The sequence below is a fragment of the Ambystoma mexicanum genome, chromosome 4q, assembly GCF_040938575.1.
Source record: "Ambystoma mexicanum isolate Mex_15411 chromosome 4q, UKY_AmexF1_1, whole genome shotgun sequence".
Lineage (NCBI taxonomy): Eukaryota > Metazoa > Chordata > Amphibia > Caudata > Ambystomatidae > Ambystoma > Ambystoma mexicanum.
The window spans coordinates 203,633,299-203,659,444 of NC_090928.1; positions in this window are offsets into that span (position 1 = coordinate 203,633,299).

Genomic DNA, 26,146 nt, shown 5'->3' on the forward strand with positions numbered 1-26,146 from the left:
AAGGTCAGGTTTATTTGACGGTGGGCTAGAGTACATGGAGAATAGTATTTTGGGATGATCAGATCATGTACATGTGATGAACAGATCATGTATCTAGCAGGAAGAAAAACGGGGTAGCATTACTTAGTCTAGAAATGTATTGCATTGATGAGCTTTTCAGACTTCTTCAACACAAGCCTGACCGATCCACAGATTAACTAACTGATTGACCGATGGTAGTCCGACTTATCATATACATATATATGCATAATAATAAATATTACAAACAAGAGATGTCATTTTTCCTATAATGTTAGGGTTCATGACAACCTCGCTTTCAATGTGATGAATTGGGAGGGGTAAGGAAGGGCTACAGGATTTAGGACAGACAATGGCTAATCACCCTCACTATTGTGAGTGGGGGTTTAGATTCTATTAAAGACATGGAGGCAGGTATTATGCATTTCATTATTTGTCTACTCATCCAGCAGCAAAGAAAAAATACACTTTGAGTAAAAAATGTGTAAGACAAAGTAAACAGTTTTGTGGGAACATGAAATGGAGTTCCATAACAGTTTGGTCTATGACCTCATTCACAGCCAATCACAAGCAGACCCTTTCCTTAAAAGGCTCTCCCATTAGTCCCCCTTCCTTTTTCTTTTGCACTCAGAATGAAAACACATACTTTAAACAGTCTCCACATCAAGGATCCAAGATGTAACCCAGCATCACTATCCTGCATCTCTGTGCATGAAAATGAACGCTCTCCAAGAACCTTCATCTCGTTCATTCCTGATAGGCCAGGAAGCTTTTTTAAGATCCATGACGTGCAGGCCTACATCTGGGAAAAGATACAAAAAAATCCAGTGGGTGGCACGTAATAATGACACTACAAACTTTATTCTCTTGACATCCAAACTGCAGTAGGTAACTATAGCAAATACATGTATATTGCAGCACTCTAGGGCACCTTGAGAAGGAGGGAACAGTATGACCCACTAGAGAGTGGAATCTACATCAGCAAGCATGGAAAAACAAATGCCATGTTTAAGCGAGAAATTACACTACAAGAGGATTAGCTCAGTGAAGGTGTTAAGTGTTCGTAGGAAGGACTTTACAGAACAAGAGACCCAGGTATGATTGACAATATTCTTGAAAATAGAAAGTTATTCTCATTGGCGGTAGAAAATAAGGGCAGTAGGCTCTTGTAAGACCTGCATCTTTACAGGAACCAAGTGAACCTCCCCCACCTACCTGTTTATGGTTATTCATGGAACTTGAAACCATTAGGGCACCACTCATATCCCCTCATAATTATTAAGATGAGCATGTGCAACAAATAGATACTTGATGGCCAAACAAACTCAAAGCCATGGCGCAAGAGGAAAGAAATGACCCTAACCTGGAAGGGCACTAGGACCTAGGTAGATCTTTCACAAGAATGTTGAGCTTCCATTATTCAAACCAATGAATGTTGAAAAAAACAAGAGGAAGAAAAGAGAGGGCTAGACCTTAATAGCCATTTCTATACTACTCAAATGTGGTGGATTAAACTAAAAACCAGTATTACATGTGTCCATGTAAGAGGACAACCTGTGTTGCGATAAATGAGCATTGTGGATGGAACAAACATGCCATTGCAACACACCTATAAATATGAGTATTCCTCCTAGCATCATAAAAGGATAGCTTCCATCCAATTATTGTACCTTGAGAGGAAAAATATTTTCCTTAACCATAAAATGAACAACATAGGTTAAGCTGAACCATGCCAACCTGAGTATCAAGAAAATAAAACATGCACTGGCTGATCTTTAGCCCACCCCTTATTATCATCTTACATCCCTGCTAATTAACATACCCATAGATGTTCCATGTATTTCTTTTTTTTAATAGTATTTTTATTGATTTTACAACAATGAACTTGTAATCCCCCCGATTCCCTTTCACCCTCCCTCCTCCCCCCCCCCCCGGGATATTCCACCTGTCAACTCAGATTTCCGGAATGTCTCTACATCTGCTTAACTGACCATGTCCAGTATCTTTATTTTGTGTGGGCACCACTGTTCCATAAAGTCACTTTGAAGGTATTCCAGGGTAACAGCCCAATCGTCTATACATTTTTTATGATTCCCCTGCAGATTGTAAGTGATGTGCTCCATTGTTATATGGGACCAAACTCTTCGTATCCAGTCAATTGCCATGGGCGGAAGTTTCTGCTTCCATTTTTGGGCTATTTCCAACCATACTCCGATCAGTAGCCCCATGAAGTGTCTTTTCTGCGTTTTGGTTATATTATCGTCTTTCGGATCCCATAACCCACATAGCCATACTTCCTCCCCCAGGTCCTCCATGTCTGGGAACATTATCTTCATGTGCGCCTTAACTTCTCCCCAAAATTGCTGTAGGTTTGGGCAATCCTACCATATGTGTTGCCAGTTCCTTTCCCCTCCACATGTCCTCCAGCATTCGTTGGGGGCTCCTTGGAACATTGTGTGTAGTCTTTCTGGGGTGTAATGCCATTGCAGAAGGATTTTCATTCACATTTCTTTTGAGTGTATCACTTTCGTGTATTCCCGCCATTCCCTGGGGATCGTTCTTCTAAGGGTTTTTTCCCATCTCTTAATGTATTGCCATTTTACTTCCACCTCAAGGTGTTTAAGCATCTATATGTGTTATAGACAAACTTTTTTGTTCCATCGTGTCTCATAATGTATTTTTCAAAAGGGATTAGCTCTCTCAAGACCGCTTCTCTTATTCTGGGCGAGTCTAACCAATGGTATAGTTGATCGTATTTATATCTATCCTTAGCGTTCAGATTCATTAGAGGAGTACATTCTTCAAACAATCTTATTTGCTGTCCCTAAAACATGTCCCCGACCATTTTGCATCCTGCTTCCTCCCACTTTTGAAATGCCTTTTCCTCGAGTCCAGGCGGGAATTCTGGATTTTTAAATAGGGGCATAAAGGGGGCTGGGTTTTTTGTTAATGTGCCTTTCTGTGTTGCCCTATCCCATATTTCTAGAGCTGCCTGCATAATTTCGCTTATTTGTAAATTGGGGTGTCTGTTTCCTCACCGCCCATAGCATGTGTCTCGTAGGTGTAGTTGCCACTGCTCTATCTTTGGCTGGCCACAGCTTCTGGGAATTATCTGGTATCCATTCTTTCAAGACCCATAATTGAGCGACCTCATAATATCTTTTAAAGTGCAGAAGTGCACACCCCCCGTCCTTCCTTGAGGCGGTGAGAACCGTGTTTGATACCCTGAGGGTTTTCCCCTGCCATATGTATTCCGTGACTGCTTTCGTTAGAGATTTAAAGAAGGGCGGTGGGATTCTTATTGGCAGGGCTTGAAATAGGTACATGAGTTTAGGTAGGATGGTCATCTTGATCACCGTTATCCGCCCCCACCATGATATTGATAATGGGTTCCACCTCTCCAGGTCTCGTTTAATTTGTCTTAGTACAGAAGGGTAGTTTTGGGTGTATAGGTGTTGTATCTTATGTGTCAGGGTGTTTCCCAGATATTTGACCCCCATCTTTGCGACTTTTAGTTGGAGATCGTCTGCGACTGATTGAATCTGCGCGTTGTTTCCCGCCAATACCAGAATTTCTGATTTCTGTCTATTAATCTTTAGCCCTGATAGGGAACCGAATGTTTCTATCTCTTGCATGAGGATTGGGAGGGAGTTTTCAGGGTCCCCCACCATCACCAGCATATTGTCTGCGTATGCTGCTATTCTATGGTTGGTGCCTCCCATTTCTATGCCCTTTATTTCGTTTTTGCTTCTTATCTGCGTCAGTAGTGGCTCCAGGAAGATTGCGTATAATAAGGGGGATAGGGGCAAACCTGTTTCGTCCCTCTCTCGATTTGAATTTTGTTGGATAGGCCTCCATTCACTGCTACTCTAATGTTAGGCGAGTTGTAGTTGGCTTTTATCATTTTAATGAAGGATTCCCCAACCCCCATTCTCCTCAGTGTGTGGAACAGGATCGACCATTCTACTCGATCAAATGCCTTTTCTGCGTCCAAGGCCAATATTATCGCTGGGAGTTGTGTTATACTTATTTTTTCCACAATGTGGAGGACACTCCTAGGTTATCGTGTGTTTGTCTTCCGGGGACAAATTCCGACTGATCCTGATGGATCAACTTCGGGAGTACGTGTGTGAACCTGGTGGCTAGGATTTTAGTTTACAACTTTGCATCCTGATTTATCAGCGCTATCGGGCGGTAAGATGATGTAAATTCTGGATCTTTTCCCTGTTTATGTATTAACAGAATCTTTGCCACATTCATCGATGGGGTGATATTAGCTTTTTCTTTGAAGGAGTTAAATAATTCCGTTAGGACCGGGGCTAATATATCGCAATACGTTTTATAGAAATGCGCGGTATAACCGTCCGGGCCCGGGGTCTTATTCCTGGGGAGATCTCTAATCGCTTTAATGACCTCTTCTTGGGTAATATCTTTGTCTAGTGTGTGCCTCTCTGTATCCGATAGTACTGGGAGTTTCGCCCCCTCTAGGTATGTCTCTTTGAGGTTGTCATCTGGTGGATCCGATGAGTATAGTGACCGATAGAATTGCTAAAATATGGCCCCTATTTCCAACATTTGAGTCTTTCTATTCCCTTTATCGTCGAGCAACGCCATTACTGTCCTATCTTGGTTTTTCCCCTTCAGCTGTATCTGGCCAGTAGCTTATCCGCTCTATTAGCCTTTATGTAGTACCAATGTTTCAGCCTGATTAGTTGTCTTTCTGCTTTTTTTGTGCGGATGGAGTCTAGCTGGCATTGTACATGTCTCAGGACTTTTTGTAGCTTCAATGTCGGTTTCTGCAGTATGTCTGCTTGGATTTTGCTAATATTTGCCTCTAACTCTCTTTCCCATTGGAGGTTAAGTTTCTCCCTTTGGGCCTTTAATGCAATTAAGTGTCCCCTCGTGACTGCCTTTAGTGCTTCCCATTGGGTTTTTATCGGTATTTCTGGGAGGTTATTGTTTGTGAGATATTCAGTGATGTGTTCTCGAATAGTGTTCCTCAACACTGGGTCTCGGATTACCTCCTCTGGGAGTCGCCATTTCCACAACCCGGGGACCAGTGGAGTAAGCATTATCTCAGCCCAGAGAGGAGCATGGTCGGAAAGTGAAATGGAGCCGATGTCTGTTTTCCATGTTTTTCCGAGGATGCCTGTCGAGGCCCAGAGGTAATCTATCCTCGACATTGTGTGGTGAAAGTGTGAGAAATATGTGAAACCTTGTTGATTGCCGGTAATGTGTCTCCAGATATCTCCCAATGCTAGATTGGAGATTTTCTGTTTCAGGGCGTTCGAGAGGGAGCACTGCCCCTGCTGTCTGGGGGCAGATCTGTCTAGGTTGGGGTCCCACGCGATGTTCAGGTCTCCTCCCAGCACTATCTTCCCTGTGGCAAACTGTTCTAATTTATCCAATGCGTCTTTGAGGAATCCCTCCTGCCCCGTGTTGGGAGCGTATATTGCCGCCAACGTTAGGGGGTAACCTTCTATTTTCGTGTTTGCTAATAGGTATCTCCCCTGCTTATCTGCCTCTGTTTGGAGCACCTGTACCTTTAAGGAGTCCCTGAATGCGATCATGATTCCCCCAATTTTTTGTCTTGTGCGTTAGCCTGTATTATCTGGTTATACCCTTTCAACCGGACCTTTGCCTTGTCTTGTCTTCTTATGTGTGTTTCTTGAAGCATAATTATGTCATATCTCCCTTGTTTTAGAAAATGTTCCACCTTTTTCCTTTTGACAGGAGAGTTAAGCCCTCGGATATTGTATGTCAGTAACTCAGTCCCCATCACGTCTCTCAGATGTAAGTCCCTGGATGTATGCCTCGGTATGCTTCCTTAGTCTTATGGTGCTTTCCAGTGTTCCCGCCCTCTCCAACAGGGCAACCCCCAACTTGCCTCTTCCCCCCCTAAACTGCCCTGAGGTGGGCTCTGGTTCCTATGATCGCTCAGGTGTTGCGCCGTGGGCACCATGCCCATCTATACTCACGGATAACTTGTAGGGTATCCTAAAACTCTACGGATTCCAAGAGGTGTCACCAAAGCCCTCCTCCCCCTCTTCCGCACCTGTGCTTCTGGAAGACTCTCCTCCCCTGTGGTTGGCCTGTACGAGAAGTGTCTGACGGTCTCAAGGTAGTTCTGGTGATATCATATGGCGCCTCTCCTTTGTTGTTTCTATTCCTTTGGCGGTGGACCTTTCCCTTTTCTTTCATTGTTTTTCCAATGTCATTCTGACCTTTTCAGGGTTTGTCTGTCTCTCCTCCCTCCTTGAACTTCTTCATCTTGATCCTGTATGCCCAGTATTTGCCTCCCTTCTTCGCTTGTCGTCACCCTCCTTTGCTTCCCCTCCCATGTGAACAGCAACCCAAAGGGGAATGTCCATTTATATCGAATTTGCTTAGTTGTTAGGGCTCTTACTACCGGGCCCATTTCTCTGCGTTTCTGTAGCGTGGACTGCGCCAGGTCTTGATACAGCTGCACCTCCTCTCGGTTCATTCTGATGTGGTCAATTGTCCAGGCTTTCCGTAAGATCAGTTCTTTTTGTGGATATGAGGAGGCATTGCGCCTGGCTCTTCTGTTCTCTTTGGACCCACCCGATGTACCCTGTCCATAGGTACTTCTTCATCTTCCTTTGCGTCCAGGATCTCCTAAAATACCTGTTGGACTGCCTCTTTCAGGCCCCTGTCCTCTACAGATTCTGCCATGTTCTTTATTCTTATGTTCGATCTCCTTGACCGGTTTTCTAGATCCTCGCATTGTAGTTTGAGATTGTGGGTCCGTCGCAGCAATTGTTCCTGGATCTCTGCATACTGTTGTGTCTCCTCGTCTAAATTTTGGGTTATTTTCTCCAGGGTGTCCGTCCTCTCCCCAAGACTTGTGATTTCCGTTCTTAACTTTTGCACTACCATTCTCATGTCTTTTTTCATGGACTCAAATTGGGTCTGCATTGTGGCCATGAACTGTGTCTGAAATTCCCTGAACCACGATTTCATGTCTTCTTTGGTCGCCATTTCGCGGGTTGTTCTTATTGAGTTTTTTTCCTAGAAGAAGTTGATGGAGTAAATTGTTCCGATCCCCAAAGCTGTGGCAGACTCTGGTCCTGCTTCTTCTGGGAGACCTGTTGATTAGGTTGCGCTGTCCTCCCCCTGGATTTTGACATAGGTGCTGTTGGGTATGTTTGTACTCTTGTCTCTGCTTCCCTGCCTGCCCCCCTGGGGGCTTCTCCTGCATTGGTTGGCCCCTCTGATTTCTGGGAGTGCGTGCCATCTTCCCGGGTTTCCCCCCCAGCCTGGCTATTACGTGTACTTGTAGAGGGTCGTCACGCAGTTTTATTGACTGTGTTAGGGTTCCCTGTGGTCCCTTTTCACCTCCCCTTAATGGGCGTCTTATGGGACGAGATGGCTGCGTTGCATAGGAGGGTCCTGCACCGTCTTGGGCGGGGGGGTTGCCGTAGTTTGTTGGGCCCCCTGTTAAGAGAGCTGCCGGGGGCCTTGCCAGGGACTTTATGCTGCCCCTCCGTATCCCTAGGAGCCGTTTCAGAGGGGGCCTTGATGTTTGGGGGCGTCCCTCCCCCTACTGTAAACTGTTCCTTGGGCTCTATTTATTTTCAAGTTTGTTTATTGGCATTTATCATAACATAGTGACATATGGCAGATCAGATGTGCCATCCAGTGCAAGATCTTTGATGTTATATAATAGGTAACAAAGATAAAAGAAAGAAAGAGAGAAATAGGAAAAAGAAAAACCTTTTCAAACAATAACATGGTAACATTAACTGTCTCCTTATCTAGTCTTCATCGCCCAACTTCAGGGTCCTCAGCAGGGCGTGATATAGGGAAGGGGGGGATTCTTGAGTTCAGCAGTTTCATTAGGTGTTTAGGGGCCTCCCTTGTGGGTTTCTGTGTTCCTGTAGTTCTGCGTAGTCCAGACTATATTTGCTCATGGGGGTTTATCGTCTGAGGGGTAGATTATAGTTCTGATGATCTCCCTCCACGCTTCTAGGGTGGTACTTGACTCGTCGGTGGATCTGGCAACACTATCTTCCCAGGCCCTTGTTTCTGCATTAATCCATCGAACAAGTTCATTGTGCCAGGAGTTATGTCTGGGCCCGCTGGCTTTTTCCAGGACATGGCGATATGTCTTTTCGCCACCATGCACAGTAAGTCCATTAATTTCACCCGGTGTTTAAGTTTGGCTAGTCTGGGATATGTTCCTAAGAGGCATTCTTCGGGGGACCATCTGTAATTGGAGGTGCCTGCTTTCTCATACGTCTGCTTGACATTTGCCCATAGGTATTGCACTGTGTTGCATTCCCAAAACATATGTATGAGGTCTGCCCTGTCCGCTTTGAACCATGGGCAGTTGGGGCTTGCATTCTTGTTATATGTCATTAGCCTGTGAGGGTTGAGGTATGTCCGATGCAAGACGTTTAGTTGTATAAAGCAGAATCTGTGGTTTCTGGACACGGCCTTGGGAAATGCTAGCGCCCTGTTCCATTCTCCTTCTGACAGTTCTTGGCCGGTGTCCGTTTCCCATTTGCTTTTCAATCTCTCTCCCTTTGGGTTCAGGTTATCATTGAGGTGTCTGTATATTTGGGAGACCAGTTTCTGTCCCTCGCCTAAATTATATAATAGAGTTGTGAGAGGATCCGACTCGGGTTCTTCTGGCCAGGTGTCCCATTTATGTCGTGCTATTTCGTGTATCTTTCGATACCACAAATATTGGCCAGTGGGTATCCCATCTGTGTTCTGTAGTGAGCTGAACTCTCTGAAGGAGCCTCCTTTGTATAGGTCTCCCCATGTGTAAACCCCTTTCTTCTCCCAGACCCTGAGGTGTAACAAGTCCGAGTCTGATTTACACAGGTCCCAGATCATTGGTATTTCTGGGGAGTAAAGGTGTATTAGGTGTCTTAGTGACTTCGCTCTTTGCCAGATTTGTTTTCCCATGGTGGCTATGAAGGGTGTGTTTCTCAGTAGGTGATGTGGCACCCAAATAAGTTCTTTCAATTGCAGTGGAGAGATCAGGGACTGTAGCAGGGGCGTCTCAGATGTGGTCTCGTCGGCCAGCCATTTGGACACAAAGCTGAGTTGGGTTGCTAAATAGTATTTTTCGAAATTAAGGAGTTGGATTCCACCCTGGGAGTTTTGTGGGACTAGTGTGGAGAGTGCTATTTTATGTCTGCCTTGCCCCCAGATGAATTCTCGGATTATCGACTCTAGTAGGCGGAAGAACGGGTTCTTGATGTAGTGTTGTACATTTTGGAATCTATACAGGAGCCTAGGGAGGACAATCATTTTAGTTATCGAAATTCTCCCCATTGCTGACAGTGGGAGTTTTGCCCAGAAGGTCATTGATCTGCGCAATGTGGGTATTACTGCTCTTGTGTTGTGTTCATGCATCCATTGGGGAGTGTGCATGATCTGGATGCCTAAAGAGCAGAACTTGGTGGTCTGCCACTGTATCCCTAGCGTTGGGAGCTCCTTCGTGCTTCTGTCTTTAAGACCTGCCAGCGGGAATAAGCAGGACTTTGCCCTGTTGAATTGTATGCCTGAGACTTTGAAAAAATTGTTGAGAACTTCCAACATAGTTGGGACATTGAGATGTGGGTCTCTGACGTACAGTAGGACATCGTCCGCATAGAGTGAAATGATGTGGTCTATCTCTCCTAGCCTTATTCCGGCATCAAAAAATTGTTTTGTTTCCAAAAATAAATAGCTATGGGTTCTAGTCCCAGTATATAAAGCATGGGGGATAGCGGGCAGCCTTGTCGGGTGCCTCTGCATATTTCCCAAACTTCTGACACTTGTCTCCCAGTTTTTACGTGTGCTCTTGGTTCGGAGTAAAGTATTCGGATCCACCTGATAAATCTTGGGCCAAATCCAAATTCCTTTAGGATCGCTAATAGCCACTCCCAAAATATGGAATCGAACGCCTTCATGGCATCGAGCGATAGCAGGGCATAGGGTTCATTGCTCGTGTCTGTTTGTTTAATGATGTGTTGAAGTCTGCGTAAGTTCATGGTCGTATTCCGGCCTGGGACAAACCCGCTTTGATCTGAGTGCACAATATCCCCTATCAGCCTGGACAGCCTCTGAGCTAGGATTAGCAGTTTGACATCGTAATTGAGCATAGCTAGCGGGTGATACGAACACAATGCTCAGCCGGCTTGTTTGGTTAGAGAACTGGGATCACTAGGGTTTCCCTCATGCTGTCAGGTAGGATACCTCGTTCGTATATTTCCTGAAAGACCTCATGTAAGAGTGGTATCAGGGAGGAGCTATAGGTTTTGTAGAATTCCGAGGGTAACCCGTCGCTCCCGGGGGCCTTGCACGTAGCTTGTGACTTAATCGCTTCAGCAATGTCTTCTGTGGTAATGTCTGCCTCTAGGACTTCGGCCTGTGCTGAAGAGAGCCTGGGCAGCCCAATCTCTTCTAAGGTGTCTGCTATTTGGTCCACAGGTACTCCTATTTTGTGAGAGTATAAGTGCTTGTAGTAATTCTTAAAAGTATCATTTATGTCTTGTTGGGTGTGGTGTGTATTACCCTCCTCGTCTTGTATCAAAGTGATGGTGTGCCTAGGATGTTCCTTTCTGCAGAGCCAGGCCAAGAGCCTACTGGGTCTATCCACTTCTGTGTGCGCCCTGTTCGTTCTGATAAAATAATTGAACTTGGCAAATCTACTCCAAGCGTTCGAGCATTCCTCACGGAGTGTTATAAACCTGTCTTCGTGTCGCTGTGGGTCTGCGGGATCAGTACTGAGCCTCTCAATCTCTGCTTCTCCCTGAGCTAATTCATTGCTTAGCGATCTTCTGATGCCACCTGCTTTTGCCATGATCACTCCCCTGGTCACTATCTTTAGGGCCTCCCATACTGTGCTCACATATTCTACGCTTCCCTTATTTAGTTCTATGTAGTCATCGATCGTGTCCTGCAATTCATCTCTGAAATGCTTGGTCCTTCAGGGCCTCTACTGGCATTCGCCACATGGGGATGGGGGGTCTGGGGCCAGTGTGGTTCCAATCTATTATTAAGGGGGAGTGGTCTGAGATTGTTCTCCCCAGGTATTCTGCTCCTTCCATCTGGGATAGGTGTTCTCTGCCTACAAAGATGTAATCTAGCCTCGTATGGAGGCCATGTGGGGATGAGAAGTACGAGTAATTTCGGGTGTGGTGATGGAGCTCCCTCCATATATCGGCCAAGTCTAATCTGTCTGTCAGCGTGTTTAACGCTGTCGTGGCAGCCGTTGTGGTGGTAGGTGGTGGTTATGATCTATCTAGTGTGGGGTCACGCACACAATTTAAATCCCCGCCCCAGATGAAGAGACTATTTCTATGTTGTGTGGTTTTATCGTACATCAAGGTCAAGTGGGCCGAGATGTTGTTGGGTAGGTAAGAGTTCACTATGCATAGCTCTTGTTGTTCTATGTGTCCTCACAGAATCACATACCTGCCCTCTGGGTCACTTACAAATTTAGATAGTCGGAAAGGGAGTTGGGGGCGAATCCAGGCGTATACACCTCTCGCATATTTCGAATAGGCAGTTCTAAATCCCTGCCCGCCCCAATGTTCCTGAAGTTTGGCCATGGATGCCACCGTACAGTGCGTTTCTTGTAAAAGCGCTATTCCCACCTTTTTCCTATGCAAGTATGACTTGATTCTGATGCTTCGGAGATAAGTACCTAAGCCCCTCACATTCCATGTCATTATTTTTATTTTTCCCGCCATGTTACTTTAGGGTGGGTGTTGCTGGTTTCGCTGTCCCGTAGGGAGGTTACCCACAATGTGTCTCCCTCTCCCGCCCTCAACCCCGCTTCCATTTCGATGTATTCTGGAGACTTACAAACTTTTGTAACTTTTATTCGGATGAATGAGTAAATCAAAAAGTTTAACTGCGAACTGCCCCCTGCAGTTGCTTCCAATTTACAGCGCTCACGGGCTCCCAAGCCTTCTAGGCCACTCCAGGCCTTTTGGTGCGGGTAGTGTGTAGGCATTTGACCTGCACTTTCCTTGAGGGGGTGGGTCAGCGATGTATTTGCTCGTGGTTCTTTGTGCTCCTGCCCGATGTTGCTGTATTCTTGGTGCGGTCCCTTGCGTTATCTAATTAACGGTCTTATCTCCAGCATGGGACCTTCCATTGGTGTTCGTGTTCATATCATTCATTTCTCTTTTATCTGCTTTTCTGTGGTTCATCTCCATTCTCCTCTAAATTATTATGCTCAAGCCACATGTTTGCAGCAGCAGGGGCCTCTAGAAAAATTGCCTTTCCTTTATACAAAACTTTAAGGCGAGATGGGTAGAGCAGCATGTATCTGATGTTGAGTGTTCTCAGCCTAGCTTTCACTGGTATAAAGGAATTCCTGGCTTGCTGGGAGTATAGTCGGGGTATATGACTATTCTGGAGTCTTGTCTTCTAATCTCTTCGCCTTCTCTGGAGTGTCGTAGCATTGTTTCTCTGTCGCGGAAATTTAGAATTTTTGCTATTATCGGACGTGGGCGCAACCCTGGCGGGGGGCGCTTTTGGAGAGATCTGCGGATGCGTTCCACTGCGAACCCTTGGGAGAGTTTTCCCGCCCCTATTTCTTGTAGGAGCAATGTCTCTATAAGGTCCGTTGGGTCCGGGCACTCCATGTCTTCTGGGACCCCCAAAATCGTAATGTTTTTCCGCCGTGCACGCCCCTCCGCATCCTCAGATCTCGCCTCAGTACCTTTGCCTTCAAGTCTGAGGTATTTGCGACATTGTCCTGCAGGGTAGCTTCATTCGTATTTACTCTCTCTGTTAGATTGCAAGCATCCTGGCGCATGAGCTGCATGTCCGCCCTCATTTCTTCTATCTTAGTTGTGTCTTTGGGTTCTGTTTCCTGTTGTGGTGCACTGCATTGGCTGTGGGCTACTGTTGCAGCAGCTGCTTGGGCCTGACCGTGGTATAGGAGTCCATTGTCGTCGTTAATTTTGTCTTTGATTTGGGTGGGGACATCTCTGCCTTTAGGTCCAGTGTGCTGTCCTTTCCACACAGTAGATGGTTTTGTGGTTCTTGTTCAGCGAATGCCACTGGCTAGGCAGGACACTTTAGTCCATAGACCATCTACTATGTTCAGTTGATCGTAGTCCTTGGGCCGCCTCTATCATCAAGCTATGTGAGCGTCAGGGTTTTTATGTGTATTGTGCCTCGGATCGGTGTGCCTGCGCAGGCAGGCCTGGCGTTATGTAGGATCAGGGGGACCCCCAGTGAAGCTCGTAGGGCACCCGGTCTCATGCGGAGGTGATAGCACCCGGGGTCCCACTCGGGGTATACGGTCGTGTAATATCCCTGGTTTGGGCAGGTGCAGTAGGGCCCCCTGCGTGTGCACTCGATCTCCTGGTTGTGCCGGGGACAAATCTCTCTTCAGATGTGTCAAATCGCCCCACGTCTGCATTAATCAGGGGGTCCTTATGTGGTTCTCAGGGCCATGTCCTCATATGGCGCTGTGACAGTTTCACTGTTGCTGGGCTGTTCACCCTCAGAGCTATGCTGGGCCTTGGTGCACTGGATCGATCAGGTGTTTCAACCCGTCCCACTCATTAGTTGACTGGCTCAGCCCGCCCCAGGGCCTGTTGTCGGAATGTCCATGTGCGGGAAAAGGGCCCGGCCCAGGGACTCACCTTCCGCCATTGCAGGCCCGTGTGAAAATCCGATGCCGCGCCTCCCTCTCTCTGCGGGCGGGCCTCTTTTCTTTTGTGGGCCTCGTTAAGCGGGATTGCGCAGCTGTGTCTGCTGTCCCTCGCCAGTAGCTCCGCTGCCTCCTTCCCCAGCCGGGGTCCCCCTCAGGCAGTGCAGAGAAAGGGAGAAGTCTTCATCCGCAGTCTCCTGTCCTCTCGTTCCAGAGTTCCGACCTTCTGGCGCCAGGGGGTGTCGCTGCTAGGTTGCGTGGGGATAGGGGCAAGCCGACGACCCACCACAGATTGTATGAGGAAGGGGCAAGCGTGGGTGATTCCCCGCTGGCACGTCAGGATCTCATTATCCAGGCGCTCCAGATCCCATCTCCCAAGAGTACAATGAGCGCCGCCATCTTGTGAGGCCGAGGGGTGCCTCTTCTTTGATCCCGTTCAGGGCTTTCCGGCTCCGATTTCTTTTAGGAGTGGCGTCCAGTCATAGGGAAGAGGTTCCCCTTTCTACAGACGTTATTTCAGATATGAGTTAAGATGTTTTCACAGCTCGATTCCACCCATTGCAGGATCACGGGCAGGAGCTCCTCGGGCACACGACTTTACAGCATGCGCGCTGGCCACGCCCCCCCTGTTCCTTGGGCTCTACCCCTCCGCCGATTGAGGGTGTTACTGCTTCTTTCACTAGTGTTGCTGATCAGCCTCTGAGATGCTCTAATGCGGCAATGGGGGGGAGATAGGTTCTCCCCCTCCGTGGGTAAATCTCCTGCCTCTATGGGCGCTCCAGGCCATTCTTTGGTCTCTGAGAGCTGCTGCTAGCGTTGGTCCTCTTATTCAGCTCCCCCCGGGTCTGCGTAACTGTATGGGTTGCTGGGCGGTCCCGTTCCGATCTTCTAACTCGTTTCCTTTCGCGTAACCGGGGGCTGTGTATTACATCCCTGCCTTTGTGAGCACGGGCGTCTTCCTCCACTTCTCCTCTGTGCTATTGCTCCGGTCCGTGTAGCCTCGCCGGCTGGGCGGACCCCTACCGATCCGCTGGCTCCCTTCCTTACGCAGACCCTGGGGCTGCGTATTGCTTCCCCGCCTTCTTATGCACGGGCGCCTGACGCCTCCTCCTCTCCTCCTCAGGCCTGGTGCTCCGGTCCGTGTTGCCTCGCCGCTCCTCCAGTGGGCTCCCGTGTGTGCGGTGCCGTTTCTTTTTGGGGGGGCACTCGCAGTGTGCCGGTCCGCCTACCAAGGGAGAGTATCCCACTCTGGCCCTCTGTGCACGCCTGATGTCTGGGGAGTTCCACCTCCCAGGGCATACTTCGGGACTCGGATCTGCTCGGCTTCCCCGAATTATTGTTTTCTCCTTCTGTTACTTGTGGTCCCCGACCTCCAAGCGTCTTGGTGAGTGTTCTTCCACTTTATTGTAGAGCTTAATTAATGCAGCCTGGATGGGGGAACAGAGCGATGCTCAGACACGTCCTCTTCCCATCGTCGCCATCTTGGAATCTCGTTCCATGTATTTCTTGACGGGACTGCTCCCACAAATCTTCCCTTCAAAGTTAACACATCCCACATTGCCAAGCAATGCCAGAAATAAGGGCCACTTGATGACGTGAGCACAACAGTATTCCTGAGAAAAACACCCACTACAACAAAAAGGATGTGATGCAAACATCTGGGAGAATAAACATAGAAACCCTGGCATACCGGGTGAGAAACAAACCATCTACCTCTTGACACACAATGCTAAAACCAGGTTAAGTGTGAAAAATTGCAAACCTGTAAGGGAAATGCCTTATGACATGCTAAAGGGCTGTGTATTACATCCCTGCCTTTGTGAGCACGGGCGTCTTCTTCCACTCCTCCTCTGTGCTATTGCTCCGGTCCGTGTAGCCTCGCCGGCTGTGCGGACCCCTTCCGATCCGCAGGCTCCCTTCCTTACGCAGACCCTGGGGCTGCGTATTGCTTCCCCGCCTTCTTATGCACGGGCGCCTGACGCCTCCTCCTCTCCTCCTCAGGCCTGGTGCTCCGGTCCGTGTTGCCTCGCCGCTCCTCCAGTGGGCTCCCGTGTGTGCGGTGCCGTTTCTTTTTGGGGGGGCACTTGCAGTGTGCCGGTCTGCCTACCAAGGGAGAGTATCCCACTCTGGCCCTCTGTGCACGCCTGATGTCTGGGGAGTTCCACCTCCCAGGGCATACTTCGGGACTCGGATCTGCTCGGCTTCCCCGAATTATTGTTTTCTCCTTCTGTTACTTGTGGTCCCCGACCTCCAAGCGTCTTGGTGAGTGTTCTTCCACTTTATTGTAGAGCTTATTTAATGCGGCCTGGATGGGGGAACAGAGCGACGCTCAGACACGTCCTCTTCCCATCGCCGCAATCTTGGAATCTCGTTCCATGTATTTCTTGACGGGACTGCTCCCACAAATCTTCCCTTCAAAGTTAACACATCCCACATTGCCAAGCAATGCCAGGAATAAGGGCCACTTGCTGACGTGAGCACAACAGTATTCCCGAGAAAAACACCTACTACAACAAAAAGGATGTGATGCAAACACCTGGGAGAATAAACATAGAAACCCCGGCATACCGGGTGAGAAACGAACCATCTACCTCTTGACACACAATGCTAAAACCAGGTTAAGTGTGAAAAATTGCAAACCTGTAAGGGAAATGCCTTATGACATGCTAAAGGCTTTCCTTTCCATTTGCAAATACATTCATTTAATTAAACATATCCTGGGGTGAAAATAACTGCCATCAATCTGGCATAGAGGGAGGGAGTGAGGGATAATACTTGCCTCAGTGTCTTTAAAAGAATCTAAACCCCCAATCACGATATTGAGTGGGATTAGCCATTCTATGTCAAGACGGAAGCTTCATATTATGCAAGTTTAAAGCTATCTTGCAGGCATCGGAATAAGTATTTCACTAGCAGGATCTGTAAGAAGCTCCTGGGTGGTTGCCATCAGTGAGGGAACAGGAACTACTACTGGCAAACCAGGAGCTGTTGCATAGTGTTCCGCAAATGTAATACCCATATGAGATGCAAACTATAATTGTCAATTATATACACCCAATTACATTTTAAATGTCTTCTAGATGTGTCATAATGCTCATTTGTACCTATTCCCAAAATCAGAGAATCCATGTCCTATAGACATGTTTACATTGAAACACTATACCCCATAAACCAGACAGGATGAAATACATGGGAAAGGATATACTGACAGAAAAAGAACTATAGCAAGGTGACGAGAGTATCTCCAGAGGAGCCCTACTAGCACCTACAGGCAGGTGACTGAAGCGTAATAGACCCATCTATGTGCGCACATTTACTGAATCAATCCAGAGAAGCTAAATGGAAGGGATAACAAAACCTCCCACTGCTATTGCAGATGGAAAATCAGCAAAAGAGTAGACAGAGAAAAGTAACCAAAACCCTGTCCGCTAGGAACCTGGCCCACGAAAATATACTAATGTTAAACAGTTCCAAATATACATCTCCTACCATGGGTAAGCACCACATTGATGACAGCATACATGTTCCCCATTAATGGAAGTAGACACCAGACTGTAATCGACAGTTTGTTTGTTTGTTTGTTTGTTTGTTTGTTTGTTTAGTATTTATTACGCGCACCAGACCCTAGGGTATAAAGGCGCAGGAAAACGAAAACGTGCAGCTTGGTGCAAAGTTACAGGTTACAGAATGTCATACATGTGAAAAGTTAACAAGTACCAAAGTTGGCAAATATTAACTGGGAAATAGCAGTCAGATATAACAGTTGTGACAGGCATAACGGTAAACATGCCAGAACAGGTTCATTCATTCATTTGACATTTGTTGCTAACAGCCAGCTAATCACATTTTGCCTGAATTTGGTAGGGGATTGTTCTGTTCTCAATGTGGCAGGCAACTCGTTCCACAATTGCGCAGCTTTCACTGGGAAGCTATTTCCCCCTATAGTCGTTAGTTTGAATCGGGGTACTTGGAGGCAGTTAGTATTAGCTAGTCTGGTTTGTCTAGTAAAGTTCGTTCTGGAGAATCTGTCGTCTAAGTATTGAGGGGCTTTGTTGTTTAAGGCTTTGTGTGTGAGGGAAACAGTTTTAAGTCTAATTTTCTCATAAGTGGTAAGCCATTTATATTTCCTTCTGGTTTCCGAGATATGTTCTCTCTTCGGAATGTTCAGTGCTGCTGGAAGCGCATTGTTTTGCTGTATCTGAATTTTGTTGATGGTGGATATAGTTGCTCCAATGTACAGGGCATTACAATAGTCTAATTTAGAGATGATTAAGGCTAGAGTGAGGCAGCTATTCTGTGATAGGAATTGTTTCCCTGCTCTAATTAGTTTACATGTGTAAGCTGTAGATGAGGCTAGTGTATGTTTCCTGATTGGTGAATAATAGGGTAGAGTCAAGGTATATGCCTAGCATTTTACTTCCTTTGCTACTTGAATGTAATTATAGTCGAAGGACGAATAATTAGCACTTAGTTTGTTGATGAGGGAAGTAGTGCCCAGTATCAGGGACACCGGACATCCCCCGTAGGCCTCTGGGCATAGGGCCTCTTTGCTGTGGAAGGATACACAACAGAGGACCAATTAGAGTGATGTGTGTGTCGATTCCGCCTGGGTGGTTTTCACTGAAGACATGCAGGCTTATGAATTTCTTTTCTGTAATTTTTATTTTCACAACACTTTCAGAATGTTGAGGTTGGAGGATTGACTCGAACCTCCAACCTTTCAGGTACAAGTCCCAACACTTACTGACTGTGCCACAGAGACTGGCTTGGAAATTAGTGTACAGCAAGCCCATAGCTCTCAACTCACACGCTTTTGGCGGGTGACACCCGCCTTGCAAACAGCTGACTCACCCGCCAAGCCACCTTCACGCCCATTCGTTTCAATGGGCCTCTCACCCGCCAAAAATAAAATCGGGTGTTTTCACCCGCCTTTGCAATATAAATGGTTGAGAGCTATGGCAAGCCATGTTATATCAATTAGAGCAAACGCCTGTTTTGAATTAACATGCCAAGATTCACAGACAAAACTGCACAAATGAGATCTTATACAGTTTATAGAATGGAAAAGTGCTGGAAATAGGGTTGGGTGGTGGTTGTGGGAACGTGTTGGGTGAGGGGTGGTAATTGGTGGTCTGCAATAGGGTCGTCCCTCTTTTATGTTGTTGGTCGTCCCGTTTTTTCGTTTTGGAAAAATGGTCACCCTACTGATCAGATGATGCTGGCTCGCCCCTGCGCATGAGGGCCTGAGCACCGGGAACGCACGCACTGGGGAACCGCACATGCCCTGCCTGCTACGCACACATAATTGCGCAGGTCAGATTCAGGGCAGTTGGGCAGCTAAGGCCGCAATGGGCAGGCAGCAGCAACAGCAGCCAGCCAGCCAGGCCTGCTTCTTTCCAATTCCAACGATGACAAGCAACACCAAACCACTAAGGTGAGAAGGAAATTGATAAGAGAACGGAGAGCAGCTGACTGTTGGTGGCGGAGTCGGACGGCTCCGGAACGGGGGTGAAAAAATGCATTTATTAATTTTATACTTTGATTTTCAACGTACAATAAATGCATTTTTTCACACCTTCACAAACGTTGAAGATTTAAGAAAAATAAAGATTGTTTGGTTGGTGTGCTGCGGCCAGTGGCGCTGGTCCAGTGGGACTGGAGGTTTGGGGGTGGGTCGGTGATGCGTAGTAGTGTATGCTGTGGCTGCTGCAGTGCTGTCCTGGAACAGGGTTATTGCCCATTCCTCCTTCCCTTCAAACATGGACTGCTAGTCGGTCCTACGGTCCTCGGAGTCTCGGACAGTTCTCTCTGGAAGGAAGCAATTAAAGTAAATATATTGCCTACCTTGTGAATGCCACTGATAAGGCGCATAAATAATCCGGCATTGGAGAGGGCCGTGAGATCAGCAAGAGCATTCTCATGCAAACCACGCTGTGTCGCCGCCGCCCCCATGCATTAGAATAGTCACTGCCCTTTTGGAGTTCCGGGGGCCTTGCTTTGCAGCATGGGGGACGCTAATTCTCACCCCTCCTGGTGCGCTAGTGCATGTTTGTGTGCCGTTGGCACGCCCTGTTCTGCATGTGGGGAGGAGTCGGGGTCTGGGGTCTCTGCTGGTGCCAGGCCTTCCACCACTTGTGTTTCCTGGGATTGAATGAGCCACTATAGAATGTTTGAAACACATTATTATAAGAAATGAAACTTCCCTCATGCCCTGCACCCGTGTAACTCTTGTGTAGGATGATCAGACCTAGCTAGAGTCACTTGGCATAAGCCGCCAGCGTGATTCCTTCTAAGATGGGCTTCCAGGTTTTGATCTGTGTGCACAGTGGGGCGAGTGTGAGAAACCAGAGTCCCTTCGCATTTCACCCACATTTTGAATGCTGCAAGGACACTTTCAATGTCATTTTATTAGAACTGTTAAATGCATGAAGAAGGGGACTGCACATTTTAGTACATAAATGCTGTTGGGTGCCGTGCATATACAAGTTTTCGGAACAGAGGAAAAAAGTAAATCCTGGCACAAATACAGGTTTACGCTCCGTTTTGTAATAAACGGAAACACTACCTGCAAATTATTCTTTGCAAAAACCACGTACATTGTGTTGCTATGAGACCCCCCCCCAGCTTTTATTATTTGCTAAATTAAGACCGACAACATAGGAATCCATTTGTTTTCAATCTGCATGAACATCTCGTGCAGGCTTAAAACACTGCACTTTGAAGAGAGTTAAGCACAGCAAAAATGTTATTTCCGTTTTGTGCCCCTTGTTTTTTGTATTTCAATTCCTTCAAGGGAATTGAAATACCACACGGCAGTAAAGCAAGGTATACACACATTAGATCTTGCTTTACCGTTTCACCCCTTAGAACATGTACTTGAGTTCATTTTATTTTTCTTGAAGTAACAACACAGTTACTTTTGTGATGTGTGCTGAGCAGGTTGGTGGATGTGAAACCGTTTTATCTTTTTGCCTTTTTTACCTTCCACTTTATTTTTGACTGCAATAATGCTTTTTACAAGTATCTACCCAAAATGGCCATTGCTCATAGTACAAGGCCAGTTTTTTGTTCGCCGTCTGCTTTCCTTTCCACATTGCAAATAAGGGAATGCACTTTCGCTAAAGTTCAGCTCTGGACTCGTGAACAGTGCTTTGTGTGTGATCTACCTGGAACTGACATTTTGGGTTGTCTGGTGTCGATCCATAATTCAGCCAGAGAATGTTCTGTTGCTGGGCATAAGGGGAGTTGTCAGGCTGTCCCTGACTGGACAGACTCCACCTGTCAGAATGTTGCAGGTCACTTATCATAAGTGGGCTAAATCAAACCACAGCATGAAATTTCGATAAACGGAGAGCTCCTGGAGCCATTTGGAAAGGCCGACCACAAGATCCAAGCATCTGACGCCAAAGGACCGCCAGAGCCGCAGGAGGAGTGCTGCTGCAATCAGCACTGGCCAAGCCAAACGCTGTGTTTCAGCTCTCAAGTCTTCCAATCAACTGGTAAAACCTGAACCTGGGAACTTCCTCCTATAAACTGGTGCGACCAACCAGTCTGAAGCCCTTCTCTGCATCCATTGCCATTTGAAGGTTGGAGTCCTCAACCGGTCTGCATTTGTCCTGCTCCTGACTGGAAATGGAAATCATGCAGATTTCCACAGGCACTTTGCGGCCTCGAAGCTGAAAACTTCACTTGCATACTCAGTGCTCTGCTGGTACCTTACCAAACCTGCTGCTGCTGTCTCCCTCAACAAGGAAGGGCCTGCTGGATCCCAAAGTCTGATCATGCTGCTTCCATGGGCATGCCGGCCCTGTTCTGGTCACACCAACAGCCACTCCTGTCTGCTGCTCCTTCGGGGTCCTCCTGGTCCTCCTGCGCTGTTGGAACCGAATTTGAGCATCTTTTTCCTTGTCCTGGGATCTCTGGCTGAGCCTGACCTAACAGTCACTGGAAGCCTTGAACCCGCAGCCTTTGAACCGCCTGCAACTAACCCTACAGTGAGCCTCTTTGACCTAACACATTTCATGTCCCGTGACGTTGCAAGTCAAGTCCCGCGGTTCACATACCTCATATTGCTTTGCGTACCCTTGTGCATTTTCACTTGTACTGGTGCAAGGCCCTTAAGGTAAAAGTAGCCAGGTGTGGACTGTCCTATAAGGAACTCTGGCGATTTCCGGGTAGGCACCTGCACACTGGGCCTCTTTTGTGTAGTAACTTATTTTATTTCCAAATGTTCTCATACGAAAAGGTTTGGGCATGCTGAACATTTTTAATATGGGGCCACTTCGAAAATTATTTCCAGGGCCTCTTTTTGTTCCCAGTCCACTCCTGCCCAGGATGAGGAGCTCTGTTTTGTCATTGTTCAGGCAGAGGCCATGAGTAGCCATCCATGCCTGAACGATGCTGTAGATTCTGTTCACCATTGCTATATCCTCATCGTAGTCCCCTGAAAGAGGGAGGAGGATCTGGGTATCATCTGCATAGTTGGTGTAGGTGATACCCAAATGGTCCAAGTCATCAAACAGGGGCTTAGTGAAAATGTTATAGAGCGTTGGTGAAACGCTTGAGCCCTGTGGCACGCCGTAGGTGATCAGGATGGAGTCCGCCGCTGCTGCAGGTGAGAAGACCCTCATGGTACGGTCACTAAGGAATGATTGGATCCACACTATTGCCTCAGTAGAGAAGTGTGCTGCCGTGTCTAGGTGGTTGCATAGTACCTTATGGTCCACTAGGTCGAATGCGGCAGATAGGTCTAATAGAAGGAGTAATGCTGGTTTTCCAATGTCTCGTAATTTATCAGTTTGGGCTTTTAGATCAATAAGTGCAGTTTCTGTGCCATGTAGTAGTCTGAAACCAGATTGACGAGAACCTAGTAACTGGTTCCATTCAGGAAATTCTGGATTTGGATAAATGCTACCTTGTCCAGAATCTTCAGGAGGAACGGCACAGTAGTGATTGGTGGGTATAGCCGGGTCTGAGGTTTGCTTTTTCAGGAGTGGGAGCACCCATGATTCCTTGAGGTTGCTTGGGATGGTACCAGTGGTAAAGGAAACATTAATCAGCTTAGTGATAAATGGTCTCTTGCAGCGTCTTTGATCAGTTGTGCTGGGCAGAGATCTCCTTTACAGTTTGAAGGTTTCAGTCCAAGTATTACTTTCTCCACCTCTATTATAGAGATTTTGGAAAAGTGGAATTGGGTGGTGGGTTTGGGTTTAGGAGATGTTATTAAATTAGGCAATGTAGAGGTGGCTAGTGTCTCTCTCTTTAGTTCTATTTTCTTTTGGAGGTTACAGACTTTGTTGGATAATACATGCTGAATTTCAGAGCACCATTTTTTATCTTTAAGACAGTTGTCTTGAGGAGTTATGGGATTTTCTATCTCTCTAAGTATAGAGAATAACTCGTTCATGCTTGAGTTAGCTTGTGTAATTCTGTTATTGTAGGTCTCTTGCTTTGCTGAGAGGATCTCTTTTTTATATTGGGAAGAGATATTGATTAGTTTCACTTTGTTTTCCGGCGTAGGGTGGAGTTTCCAAGAGTTTTCGCATTTTCTTTTTTCTAGTCTGAGGTTTTTTAGGAGGTGGGTGAACCAGTTGTTCAGGTGGCTCTATGGTTTACTGTTTCTAAGCTTTAGCGGGGCAATATTATCAAGGGTTATGTTCATAATTTTATTGAATTCTTCGACTAGCATGTTAGGATCTGAGTTGTCTGGTAAAGCATTTAGAGTGGGCAGAATACCAGGGAGTATTCTGTTTAAAGTCATGTTTTTTTTATTTCTAGTAAGTGTGGGTGGTGCACATGGTTGTTGTGATTTGGAGGTTTTTGTATCTAGTGAGAATGCTATTAGATGATGATCTGTCCAAATTTGAGGTGAGATTGTTAGGGTAGAGATGTTGCACTTGTGGTCAGCAACCCAGTCTAGGATTCTCCCTTTGATGTGAGTAGGCTCATTCACTCTTTGGGAAAAGCCCAGTTCTGTCAGGATATTGGACGCTGATGTTGCTTGTGGATCGTTGGTGTCATTAAAACCTATATTAAGGTCGCCAAGTAGTAGTGTTTGGGTAGTGTCTTTTAAATGTTCTGAGAGGATGGTGGATAGATCTTCTAAGAATGTCTTGATGGGACCAGGAGGTCTATATATCAAGTGGATATTGAGTGTTTGAGGGTTGGCCGTAGGTATTTTGGTAGACATTATTTTGCAAGAGTCAGTGGCCGGTGAGGGAGCAAGTCTCATACCAAGCTTAATTTTTACAATAATGGCTAAGCCGCCGCCTCAGGCTTCACATCTATCAGTTCTGAGGATAGTATAGTTGTTTGGAACTGCTAAGGACAGTGCTAGACCTGATGCCTTATGGAGCCATGTTTCAGTAATGGCTAGAAAGTCATAGCCTTCAGTAGAGATAATTTCAGATATTTCTATGGCATGGGCGACTAGAGATCTGCCGTTAATTAGGGCGCCTTTGAGTTTAGGTGTAGATTCAGTATGAGGGAGTAGGGTGATACTTGTTGGCACTGTGGAGATAGTAGTTAGGTCTCTATTTATTTGATTGTAGTTATACCTTTTATAATTGTGGGAGTTAAGTTTAGGAGTAGGTTTAGATGCTACTTCAGTTCGGCAGGTGTTGGTGTCATATTTAATAAGAAGATCATAGATTCTAGGTAGACGTGCACGTAGTCTAGCATTTCTCATAGCTACCATGCATTGGGTAGTCATCTGTTGTGGATTATGCTGATGGCTAGTTAGTGTAGTCGATAAGAGATTATTGGGGGTGTCTGTTGTATCTCCTATAAGGGACAACATAGTGTACAATAGTACTATTGTGAGTAAGGTGCCCAAGTGTGCTAGGTTAGAGAGTGATAGGTGCATTGTAAGATATAGGAAGTGTGCTAGGTCTGTGTGGTTAGAACCCATGTTGTAAGTCCCCATCACCACGTAACTGGACAAAGCTGATCATGTGTGTAGGCTCAAGTAAGTAACCCCCATTTTAGCATTCACCATTACCTGAATTTGTCCAAGTAAGTTAAAAGGCCATGACAAAGGGGAAGGACACATTATCCCAAGAGGCTAGAGGAGACATTCTTACTCACCCCGGCAGTGCTCACAGCACTTCCGACATAAAACAAGTATATAAACTTGTGACGGGGGCTTGTAAAACAGAGCAAGCTGTTCCTTATGCAATCAATTGCGAACCTCAAATAGTATGTCATTTTTATTTAAACCTATAACAAAACAATATTCTTTGATCTCCATACAGTGGTACCTGAAAGCCAATGAGCTGAATATGCTCGAGAAGAGTTGAAGGCAATACATAGGGATAGTGATCACCAACAGTCTGCAAGAAAAACAAGTTGCAGACCAACTGAACCAAAAGTGCAAACGCGGAGTAGACAATATGATAAGCATATCAATTTATCCACTTACATGCACCAACATACCACATAAACATCCAAAACCAACCCTAGATTGCCCTTTAGACCACATCAACCATTGCCAAATCTTCAGCGTTCTATTACTGACGCGCTGTGCATGAATAGAAAAACAAGGGGACAATAGAACTCTGACTCCTCTTCAGGGAGCACCTGGCTCTGCAGAGGCTATCAAAAGTATAGTAAAGCAACCCAAACGCTGCCCATCATATTAACAGCTGTTATCTTCTGAGCAGGCAGAAGGTGAAACATCCCCAGTATCAGCCACATTGTACCATTATTAGGGTAGGTGAATCTGTCGAACAGGCATGAGGGATATCAATCCACTGTAAGGGCAGCGAGTTTCTCTCTGGCATAGGTGATTTAAAGGTTATTCAGGCAAAGCACAAATATTTTATAACTACCCAAACGACACACCCACGAATGTATGGATTTTCTCTCAAGTCATTGACAAATATTGGCCTTAGAGAAAATCTTCTTCATATGCATCGAATACGCAAATAACATTCTCATTCTCTGAATACTTCCACAATGTGTATATGATTCTGTTGGGTGCATGTGTAGGCATGTATGTAAAATACACAGTGTAGTGTGAGGAACTAGTAATTTGTAGGCGTGGCTTAGGGAACTGCTTTCAATTTGGAGAGTATAGAATATTGGTTTATTTAAAAATGACATGTTCATGAAATTATAATTCTCTAAAAGTATATTAACTAGCCCGTCACCCACAATTCTATATGCAACTAGAAATCGGCGTAATGTGAAATTCTTTCTTTTCTGCTTTATGTTATTAGAAAGATATGATGGGTTATTTATAACGCGCTTAATGCCCAGAGGTTTCTAAGCGCGGACCCAGGGATCGAACCTGTGTTGCTCCGTGTCATCTTGTTTACAAGTCGAGCACGCTGCCGCTGAGCTATCCTCCTGGCAATGTAGATGGCAATGGTCATTTAAATTATCATAATACGCATTGATGGAAGTGTAGTGCTGAAGTGTCAGTGCTGTGTCGCTGTCCCTCGCTGCACCTTGCTGCTTTGCTACAGTTTTTCTACAGCTACGAGATTGGAACTT